Source organism: Sinocyclocheilus anshuiensis, unplaced genomic scaffold, assembly GCF_001515605.1.
Source record: "Sinocyclocheilus anshuiensis isolate Anshui unplaced genomic scaffold, SAMN03320099.WGS_v1.1 scaffold1099, whole genome shotgun sequence".
In the NCBI taxonomy this organism is placed as follows: Eukaryota; Metazoa; Chordata; class Actinopteri; order Cypriniformes; family Cyprinidae; genus Sinocyclocheilus; species Sinocyclocheilus anshuiensis.
In genome coordinates this window covers 76,848-89,341 of record NW_015546105.1, presented here as the reverse complement: position 1 = coordinate 89,341, position 12,494 = coordinate 76,848, and the positions used below count along the sequence as shown (strand labels likewise).

The window sequence follows — 12,494 nt, the reverse complement described above, 5'->3', positions numbered from 1 at the left end:
ATCTACATTCTGTCTCTCTGTCATGGATTTCAACAGTCTCACAGCCGTCATATCTCCAATTCACTTTAATATCTGCAGAGGCACATCAACAAAACATTCAGTATTTGTGCTTCATTTAGCATTGAAACATTTGCTTGATGTCTAATACTGAGTGTTGGTTATTGTTGATGAGCACACCTTTTCTTGTGTCCCATGAAATGGAATAGTTAGAATAGTTAGCCTTTTTAAATGAAATAGGAGAGGTCAGGAAGAAATGCATCTATAGTCAGAAGAAAGTGTTTTTTTGCCCCAATATCTTGAATTTTTGGGCATAACTGCATTTATGGAGTTGTTGCCCTGTATCATATCAAAGTCCCTTTCTATAGTCTTTTGATCATATTTGTCAACAGTCAACTGTATGAAATACTGTATAAGATTATGTCTGGGGGCGGGACCAGTGCGTTAACTGCGCTAAAATATTTTAATCGCGTTATTTTTTCATAACTAATTAAAGCTGCAGTCCGTAACTTTTTTTGGTTAAAAATGATCCGAAATCAATATTTAAGCAAGTACATAACCAGCCAGTGTTCACAACTATCGCCTTACTTTAGCCATGGTTAGCTTGGTTAGCTTACAATAATGTTTTCTAATTTGAGTGGTACGGGTAGGTTTTCGCGGGAAATCCGCTGCGTCCATTACGTCACGTCTGTAAACATAAAGAAGTTGTCCCGGCTACTAGGCTATCGCATGTGTGTTTATGAAACACATGTGAATGAAATTAAATTATATTCCAGTTTTAAATGTGCTTCTGATTACATATAGCCTGGGATTACACAAAATTTGTATTTTAAAGACAACCAGTTTGAAGGGAGCATAATTTACTTTTTGGGTTAAAAGAATTTCTTAATATGAAATTCGAGTGGTATGTCAATTGGATTAGACTGTGCAGAAATTGAATCACACGCTAATACACACTGTATTCACATAGTCATGTAATGCTGATGTTGTTAACATTAATAATTTGAGAATAAAGTATAACAATAATAGTAATTTGCACGGTTTGATGTGATATGATATAATTGAGATTAAATCACCATTGGTAGCGTGATTTATTGTAATGCTTTTTTCCTCAGTTGGTCAGAACAAACGTGGCAGACTTGCTACTTACTTGTTCAGATGACAATATACGGTGAAAATGCTCATTTGGGTCATATATTCCACTACGTAGGCTAGAATCTGTGATTGCGAAGTAGCTTACAGTAAATATCCACACAGGTGCGGTGACTGACTGCCACACACACACACACACACTCCTCAAAACATTAGATTCATCCACGCTGGAGCCGTGCCGGCGCACAACCCACACAAGGAAGATAATTCCGCAAACAGCTGCAATTGCAGGTTTGAAAACAGAGATGGCGACAAAGAGGCAAAACTTACGGACTGCAGCTTTAAGAAAGTATTAAAAAATAGTGAACATGCACAAAAAGACTTACTGGGAGAGGAGAGTGATGAAACCTGATTCTGACAGGTTCTGGGAGGTTTATGATGCTCTCATTCTCCACAGAGAGTCCAACTATGTCATCCAGAAGAACTGCATCAGACGATCCCCCCTACACAACACAAACACTGTTATGTCATACTGTACATTGCTGTATATGTAGGCCAATGGAAGCTAAATAATCCACATGATTTATGTCTGCTGGACAAATATTGTCATACCTGAAATAATGCTTTGTCTTTGTAGTAAGTACACACCACTTTGGATGTGCTCCTTGATTTGGATTTCAGGCAGGAGGGAAGATAAACCGAGGGTATCATGTTTGATGCTAAAGTTTGAGGGGCCTGGAATGCAACATTTATATTTATTCATATGCTAGAAAGAGCCCTTCCTGTGACTCAAAGGTTATTTGAACTTTCTGCTTCTATAAGGTGAATGTTATTTACTGGCAGAGTGAAATTGAGTCCTGTGAAACCCTCCTTCATCTCAATGACTGTGCTCTGAGCACAAGGTAGTTCCACCCGACCCCTTTCATTGGATTTCATCACTACTTCCTCTATCCTGCAAACATTTTTATTTTTCATGTTCACACATGAATGGAGTAAAACAGCATGATTATACAATATACAAATATACTAATGCAAGTTTTGAAGATGTTATTAATGCATCAAATATCCAATGATGCCCTTGGAACTTCATGCATTAAAAGTGAACATAAGTTAGAAAGCCATTGTAGTCATGGGTTAAGCTTCCTGTTTGCGCCTCAACCTCTGTTTTTCACTCATACTTAAGCTTGTCATGATTGTGCTCTTATAAGCATGCACAACATCACCTCTTGCTATCTGCATGATAGACCACATCAGTTCATAACACTAAAATAATAGGGAAACTAACAAATTAAAATAAAATGATGATTGGCTCACATGTTTGCTCCACTGGGCTTCTTACTTGCCTCATCACAGAATTTCTTCTCTGTAAGAGGAAAACAAAACTACTTACATGCTCAGAAAGGCTATATTCACATGTGAGATCAGTATAATAAATCTTTTGATATCTGTAGTATGCAAAAATTATTAGACAAATAAATTGTATGTATTAATATTAAAGTTTCTTACTGTAGTATGCAAAAAAATTAGACAAATAAATTGTATGTATTAATATTAAAGTTTCTTACTGCAGTTGATTGTATCTCCTCGAAATGTATATTTTTCCATGACATCATAACTGATGGTATCACCCTGGATGCTGCCATTCACAATACCATACAGAGCAGCAGTTTCTTGATCCCCTGGTGAGAGGTCAGTGCAGCACGTTCCTTGAAGGCCATTTGGTCGACACAGAGTGTGATTCTTTCCATTGACCTGCATTATCAGCAGGTCCAGCAGCGGCTCCCAGAACACACAGAACTGACTTTGATTTTGAAGAGGGTTTGATTTTAGATTAATGGATGAAGATTGTGTGCACTTGGCTGTGATACTGCCCTGAATAGAGAGTGTGCTCTCATTGGCTGAAATCTCAATTTCCTTACAGCCTGTTTTCAAATCATACTTCAGATTTCGGGATGCACTGCCATGGCGCCATGCTCCACACATCTTAAAGTCTCTGTCATTTTCTGCTGCTGAACAAAATATAGTAAAAATGAAAAAAGAATAAATGTATGTTAAGCTGCAAACTTTGTTTTAAGAATTCAAAACAAACTATCTGAACTATCACATTTTGTTGTTACTACATGGACAAGCACAAAATATGGAAAAAATGAATTAATTCTCCTTCTCCATTATAGCGCAGTTTGAGTAGATCTGTGGCATTGACTGTCCCATTAATGTCAAGTCAAGTCAAGTCACCTTTATTTATATAGCGCTTTTAACAATACAGATTGTGTCAAAGCAACTGAACAGCATTAATTAGGAAAATAGTGTCAATAATGCAAAATGACAATAGTAAACACAAATTTTTCAGTTAAAGACAGTTCATCATTGAATTCAGTGATGTCAACATCCAGCTCAGTTTAAATAGTATCTTTGCAATCAAGTAATGTGGCTTGGTTTAAGTTGTGGGGAGGGCATTATGGGATTAGTTATAAACATAATAATAAAAAAAAAATTTTCATCCTGCTACTATCCTTTAATTACTTTTAATTATATCCTTGAATTTAATTTTTTAGAGACACTTTCTTACCTAGAACCAAAGTGAATAAAAGACAGGTGATAATCCACATTCTTACAGTCTTTGGATTCTGCTTCATAAATGAAAGGTACAGAGAATTCAGTTAAAGAGAGATGAAAACATGCTCAATTACATGTCTTAATAGTCAGACATGGGTTTCCTATATAAATATAATAATTCCACTTGAAATGTCAAAAAGTCTAAAATATAAAAGTTTAAAACGTTCGTCCTCTGAAATGAAGTCATAGCTCAGATTTGTCACAAACTCAGAATCCTTGTGATAAAGTATCACAGTCATAGGCCACATCAAGTAACAAATTCCTGCAATTTAATGAATGACAACACATAAAGTACATGCATACTCAACCATCATCTCTTATTAAATACGCATCAATTTGTCACATAAACATGACACATATACTAATACTTGTTTCAGTTAAGTTAATGGTGAAACAGTAGCATTAATATTTTGCCATATAGGCCTATGCATAACATGAAGTCTTACTGTTATAATGACACATAACAGAGTATATAGGGAAGACTATGTCTGTCTGGATTTTAAGATTCTGCCATCAACTGAAAATGTGTGCACACTTTTAAAAATAAAGTTCTCTGATTAAAAACTTGATAGACACAGCGAGAGATCTACTCACTTGATTAACATCTGCTGAATTCTATCTCACTGTCTCGTCTCACTCGTCTGTTAAATGCCAAGATGAGTCAACGACAATGACAGAGACAGAGACAAGGATGGCTGCTTGCAAATAAATGTGCTATTGATAAAATAAAGCAGATTAGAGATAATGAATGAATGAAGAAGAGATATGATAACTACATATAGAATCTGTATAGAGGACATGTAACACTTTCCTCTTCATCGATTGTGAGAAACAGATGCTCTCTACAGACTTCAAACCAACTCTCTCACGGTGTTCCATTAGCCCACTAAACCCACTCTCAGACCACAGTAAATAACCTATTAATAGCACAGCTACTCAAACAAGACACTTACAAACTAACCCAAATCTATCTTCTTAGAAGCACATATACAAGTAGATGGAAACCAAACAGAAGAGATATGTATTAAAGTATGACTGGGTGACCAAAATTTCAACATTTGCAAAATTTGCAAAAAAAAAAACAAGCAACCATAGTTCACATTTAGACATGTAAAATGTCATCCAACATGATATTTATTAATTGCAGGATGAAAATGATAAAATGGTTGACATTTTTAACAGGGTAGCCTGTAATCTCAAAGCAGTGAAAATGGCCTGCTTTGGCCTGCATGCTCTCTCTCTCTCTGGCCATTTTGTCATGTTTAACTAAATAAAGTCACAGTGAAGTAATATTTCCTGGCTGTGAGAATGAAACTTGTGTATCTTGGGACAGTTGCTGGGTGGAGTACAGGTGTGATACATTTCTTATGTGTCCCTGCTTTATAATATTTTCAGCCTGAAGAGCACATAAGGAAAAATAAGGTCATGTATTTCCAGTAGTGGGAGGTGGTTCATGTTGTATAAAGGATGGGTGTGTTCCGATGAACCATTTACAGGAAGAAAACATTATGTAATCCCAGAAGGACAGTCTGGCAAATCTTTATCCTGCAGGGGTGAGAGAAAAATACTTTTTATTAATGTTCCTGTGGCTCAGTGGTAGAGCATTGTGTTAGCAGTGCAAAAGGTCGTGGGTTCAATTCCCAGGGAACACACATACTGATAAAAAATGTATAACCTGAATGCACTGTAATTAAATTATTCTTTAAAAAGATTATATATATATATATATATATATATATATATATATACATTTTTTTTTAAACGTTCTACGTTCTTAGACATCATGAAAAGTAATATTTAATATTCAGTTTCTTAACAAGCTATCCCAAAATGATTAAAAATTATTTTGCTAATTGCTTTTTTCAGTTGTCAGTATGTTAATTTAGTTTACGTTAAGCCTTATTTTAAATACATCCAGAACTGGTGGATTTACATGCTGGTTATTATGATAACTGCTGTAACTGAGAATATGGCTCCCCCTCGCGGACTTTTACATCATTTTCAGGAAGTTCTTTGGCTCATGTTATATAGCGATACATATAGCGACTTTAGTTTACATATTGATACTCAGCAGGTACCCGCATAGCATGATAACAGCTTCCTCTGTGCATGAATGTGTTCTGACTCTTGAATCAATGCTTTAATTTGCCTCAGATCCTGTTCTTTCTACAAAACTGCAATTAATATTACGCCCATTCTCTAGTGACCCACTCTAAATGAATCCAGTCTCACTGACTCCCTCTTTACACCCCTTCTGTATCCAGTAGTGACGATGATAGGATAGAGAAAGATGCTGCTGCTTTGGCAGAAGGCCTTCACAGTTTGTTCATAGGTAATCTACACTGCCACAATCATTCAGATCAGACCTTTCACTTTAGAAGTGGTGCAGAAGCTAAACAGATTAAAAAACTGATGTGTGATTTTTTCCCGTGAGCTCCATTTTCTCACTATATAAACCACATGCAAACTTTATTTAGTTCAATATACGGTTCCACAACAGTAAATTGGATTTTTCTTACTATCATTTCAATGACATTCTATATGAAATTATTTCATACAGAATGTCAGGCTTTACAGGGTTACTCATATTCATTTATTGCAGTTTTTGTACAATTAAAGTGCCCCTATTATGCCATTTCCAATATTGTCTTTCATGCAGTGTGTAATGTAGCTGTATGTGAATGTAAACGATTGGCAGAGTTGTAAAGCTGAAAGTGCACGATAAATAAAGTTATTCTCTCCCAAAATAAAGAATCGACTCTGAGTATGTACAGCCTAGACGAGTCCTTTTTTTTTTTTTTTTTATTAATTAAAGAAGAATGATTGAACAAACAAAAATATTAACAAGTAAATCCAGATACACAAAATATAAGAGCAATCTTAAACTGTAGAACAGTGTTTAAGAGAAGAAAAATAAATAAAATAAACAAATAACCACATCGTAAAAACAAAATAAAACACAAAATTTAAAAATTTAAAATAAAAAACATATAAACAACTAAACAATAGTTCAAATTTTCTTCCTTTTTCCTTAGGACTTATTCACAGATTGCAGCAGGGGAGCTATATCAGAAAAAAAATTCTCCATGAAATCTAACAAGATGTCATTCCTTTTGTTATTAATTTGCATTAGAGACTTTTTCAAAGCTTCCATTTCTGATAAAAATAGATTACACTTTGGTATGCATTTCGCAAATTTCTGTTTATGAATATAATATTTACCTTGCAAAATGTAAAAGTTAACGACATAATCATTTTACTTTTGTGTGAATAAGTACAAATAACATCTTTTAAAGATAGCACATAATTAACATTTCATCGCAGAAATAGAAAGGCACTAACATCAGACCAAAATCTAAGAGACAAATCACAATTATAAAACAAATAACACAAGTCTTCCTCATGTATGTTACAGAAACTGCAAGTATTGTCAATGTCCATGAATTTAGAAAGAGCTTCTTTACATGGGTAAATTTTGTGAAGTATTTTGAAATGCACCTCTTTAACTTGATTCAAAATACAAAATTTGTAAGGATTTGACCAGGTCGTTTTCCAATTAATATCAGAAATTTTTGCATTCCAAAAGAACTTTCCTCTAGGGGAGATTTTATGTTTTGATTGCAAAATTTGTCTAATATTTTTATTATTACAAGAGGAAGAAAATATTTCAAAACCATTATTTTTTAATTCTGGAAATATCCTTTCATTGCTTCCAAAAGAGAGGTGATTATTTATTAGTTGTATCAACCCATCTGGAATAGCTTTAACCACTTGTTGAAATTCTTTAAAGGGGATGGGAAAGTTGTAAACATGCATAAAGTCTTCATAAGACAGAATGTTTCCTCTCTCATAGAACATATCTATAACAAAATATATATTCCTTTCAAACCACCTATGCAAAAATAACGATTTATTCCTAGACGTAATAAGACAATTGTTCCATAAAAGCATTTTATGTGGAGAAAAGTTATGATGGAAACAAATTTTCCAAGCCAATAATACCTGCTGGTGAAATTTAGATAATTTAATAGGCAACTTTCCTGGAAGAAAGTTACATCTCAGAAGAAAAGATAACCCTCCAAGTTTTTGAAAGATACATTGTGGGATAAAGAACCACATAGAATTATCATTTTTTAGACAATTTATTAACCAATTACGTTTAAAAGTATTGTTAATGTCAAAAACATCTAAGGTTTCTAATCTAATCTAAGGTAAGGTTTATTTTTCCATATAAAATATAAGAAGGATTTATTGATATCTTTGGAAATTTCATCACTAACATACATGGAAAGAGCAGGGTAAACAAATCTAGAAAGGCCTTCAGCTTTGGACAGTAATACTCTCCCAAAAATGGTAAGATCCCTTTGTAGCCAATTATTCAAGATATGTTTAGTTTTCTTGATTTTTGATATACAATTCAATTGTTCACATGTAATTTTATTTTTAGAAATATAGATTCCCAGATATTTAACCCAGAGTCTTTTACTGGTATATTTTCAATAGATAAGTCTATAGAATTGTGTATGTATAAAATTTCACATTTATGAAGATTAAGCTTTAGACCAGAAGATTTAGTGAATTTGGTAATACAATCCAGGGCTGTTTTCACTTGATTTGTATCTTTCAAAAATAATGCAGTGTCATCTGCCAATTGAGAAATTTTGACTTCTCTATCAAATATTTTTAATCCCAAAATGCTTTGATTGTTTAAAATTTGAATAGAGAGAAGTTCAGCAACTAATAAAAACAGAAAGGGGGACATCGGACAACCTTGGCGTACACCACGATGGATTCCAAATCTTTTAGAGGTTCCCGTATTCAGAATAATAGAACTATTAATATCCTTGTAAAACATTTCTATAATATCAATGAAGTTATTCCCAAACCCAAAAACTTTCAGAGAGTGAAGAAGCCATGTTCAATTGCATGGAAGGCTTTACAAAAATCTAAAAACAAAATAAGAGCCCCTGACTCTATCATGTCAAAATAGTCTAAAAGGTCAAAAATAAGTTACTAATATGTCTATTTTTCATAAAGCCTGTTTGAGATTCCTTAATAATTTGATCTAGTCCTGATTTTAATCTTCTAGCATATACTAATGCAATCTCCTAGACGAATCCTTAGTAATTCGAATCCCACTTCCGTCACGGCTACACGTCACGGGGTAACACATTTGCATAATGTTTGCCTAGCCCAGGGCTGCCCAAACTCAGTCCTGGAGGGCCGGTGTCCTGAAGAGTTTAGCACCTCCAACCCCAATTAAACACACCTGAATCAGCTAATCAAGCTCTTAATAGGCATACTAGAAACTTAAAGGCAGGTGTGTTTAGGCAAGTTGGAGCTAAACTCTGCAGGACACCTGGAGGGCCCAGGACCGAGTTTGGGCAGCCCTGGCCTAGCCTATGTTCTATGTTGGCAGGCCACGAACAACTTGACCCCGCCCACAAACACATTATTCTACTGATGACTGCTTCTCTAATCTCGGGGAGTTCAATGCAGGGATTCACAAAACACTTGCTGTTGAAAGATGGATCAGTATCCTGTTTATTTGGACCAGCTGCTCCACTGAATCACAACCTGTAAGTATGATAAATAATAGATGTTTATATTTTCTATAGAGCGTTCAAAACACAGAACTATTGAAATAGGCATATCCTTTCCTACACGTGCTGTACGCCATAGATAAATCACAACAGACTAGGGCATCTGACCAATCAGAGCAGAGCAGGCTCACGGAAAGGAGGGGTTTAGAGAGACTGAATCTTTGAACTGCTTCGAACGAATCGTTTGAGAATCGCTGGAAAATGAGGTGATATTAAATGCATATTTTGAGAAAACAAAAGCGTTTTTTGACCTTGCATGCATGTAATCCTATTGTAGGAGACTCCCAAAACAATATTAGGAACCGTAGAAATGGCATAATAGGGGCACTTTAACTGTAACTATGGTATTTTGAAATAAACAATAGTGACCTTATTATATTTCTTTAAGGTACTGTCAGCTATCTCACATATTTTGGCAAAATACAGTCTATTGCATGGTGTTGTGACAAAAAGCTTCCAGGCTGGAAGTTTGGTGACGGTGAAGGCGCCGCCTCCGTTCTGTTCTGTTATCCCTCCCCTTCCATCCTTTGCTCACATTGCTCTTCCCTTCGGTGGGAAAATTCCTGCTGGAACATCCACGGTGGATTTGAACTCGGGGATTGTACGTTATTGGAAAAACAGGGATCTGCAACACACGCTGGAGGATTTTATTCCATGTTCTTTCTTTTATTGTTCAGGTATGTGCATGTGCTAACGGATCACGGCGTGATTACAGATGTATTGTTGGGAATTATCCGAACAGCGGTGTCGAGTGACATTCAACACGACAATAATGTACACGGCGACGTCGTTTTGGACACGCTGAACTTCCCAAATATGCAGTTTACCTGTGAATTGCTACGCTGTTTACCCTGAAGCTGATGTGGTGCTGTTACAAATAGCATCTTGTTGCTTTGAGTCACGTCGTTGGAAATGCAGTGACTAGATCCTGTGTGAATTACAACTGTTATGAAGGTTAAAAAGGAAAAGTTCATTGAGGTTTCATTGTTGTTAGACTTTCTATTACCGTTTTTGCATCAGACGTCATATTAGTATTGTTTTTTATGGTCTTAAAGTAAACAAGTGAGCGATAAAGTACAAGTTTGCAGTTGCACTATTTGGAACAAAGTCCACTTCCTTTGCAAGCCAGAGTCATTCATTCATGTTGTATGGCATGTTACAAACTTAAATGTAACCCAATGACTCAAAGCAGTTCAAATGTAGACTTTCGAGGAGTTGTGCTTTTAACTATATATTATTTTCTGAAAGAATACGGCGTTATTTAGTTCATAAAGGCCCTTAATGCAATTGTTTCCCTATGTCCAGCTTACAGTACATATCTTTGTGTCACTGACTGGCTAATGACAGCAGAAAAACAGGGCTTTTAAGACCATGACATCTGTTTTCCTCTGGGCTGGGTTGTCCCCTTTAATGCCCAGTTGTAATACAGGTTAGAAGAAAGAAAAAGTGGGGGCTTCCTCTACACTAAAACAGTGTTAATTGGAGGTCACACAAGTTCCATAAAGCCACAGCCATGCTCACTTTTTCCACACTGGAAATAGCAGATCCGTGACCACAGAGAAATATATTTTTGGTGATATATCCCCTAATAGCTGTCAAATGAGGTTTATCCGACAAATTTATAGTTATCCAGGAATATTGATTCGCATCCTAAAAACACGCACATGCATCCTAAAGGATGATTTGTAAATTACATGAGGAAAGAGTTGGAGAAATAAGGCATGTATTGTACATTGGGACTGGAGTTTCACATTGATTGTTTTTGTCTCTTGTGTTTGTCTTCTTTTTTTATTGGACTTTTTTCTTTAAAGGAATATTCTAGAATCCCACATCTGGAGTACTCTGGTCACTCACATAGTGATTTCTTCTTCCTCCTCTGCATCACTGCTTGAAAAGACGAACAGTCAAGGCCACACTGAGCCTGGCCCTGTAGCCGCCCTAACCACGACCGTCCCAACTGCAATTGCAATGACCAGCTATGTTGTCAGGACCAGATTGAGTTTGAATATAGTTTTACAGTTCCAAGGACATTGGCTTGGTGCATAAAATGTCCGTGTCTTCATGTGTATTCGGAATTCCTTCAAAAAAGTTGACCCAAAATTGAACATTTTGTTATTGTTTGTGTCATTTCAAATCTGCATTTCTTTATTCTGTGAAACAAAAAATAATAATATTTTAAAGAATCTTTATGCAGGTCTTTTTCATACAACAAAATCTTATAGTGGCCACAACTGTTAAGCTCCAAGAAATGACACAAAAAGCACCACAAAAATAGTCTATGCGACTCATATTTTCCAATACTCCTATATTACAAGTCTTTTGAGCCCATATGATAGCTTTGTGTCAGGAACAGATAGAAATTTTTCAATTTTTGTTCCCCTCCAGTGGGTTGTTTATGAATCATTTATTGCGTCAGACACAAGTCATCGAGTCTTTAATTTCAATCTTTTAAAACTAATGTGAGGCTTTAGAATTCAACAAATTCAACACACAAGTTGGTTGTGGACTATTTTATGGTGTATGGTGATTCTTGGAGCTTAATAGATGTGGTCCCTATTAGGGGTCGACCGATTAGTGACTGGTATGGCTGAGGAATGGGGTTTGGCCGAGGAAACATTTTCAGTCAAAAGGTTTTTTTTGTTGCTTTAACCCCTGAATACTACAACAATTATTACAACTTTTGTTTAAAAGAATAATCACACAATACGCTATTTCTTCCATGTTTTAATTTTAATGGTAAACCCATTAAATAAAGAGTTTGCCAGAAAATAAAGAGTTTAATTCTTTAAAATAAAGAGTTTACTGTGGGAGTACTACACTCAACCAACACCAGGGAAGGCAGTTTTTGTCAGAGCCCTTGTTATTCTTAATTTTGACATTAATTTTCATTTTTACACCAGACATATATATCGGTTCAAAATATCGGTTATCGGTCTACTTGATCTGTAATAATCGGTATCGGCCTTGAAAAACACATATCGGTCGACCCCTAGTCCCTATACATTGCCATTTTATGGAAAAGAGCTGAATAAAGATTATTAAAAAATGGCCAATATAACATATATTATTTTATTTATGTATTTTAGTTTGTTTAAATAAACAATAAACAAAACTAAAGCTAAAATCAATCATTTTAAATTTTACAAGTGACTTAAAGCATCATGTGCAGTATAAGTGGATATTCAT

General features: G+C 35.2%; 1 pseudogene; it reads right to left on the bottom strand.

Annotated features, from left to right (window-relative positions):
• LOC107700596 (G-protein coupled receptor 56-like) overlaps nucleotides 1-3,728 on the bottom strand; it is a 7,206-nt pseudogene extending 3,478 nt beyond the window's left edge.
• Between the last annotated feature and the right edge of the window lie 8,766 nt (nucleotides 3,729-12,494).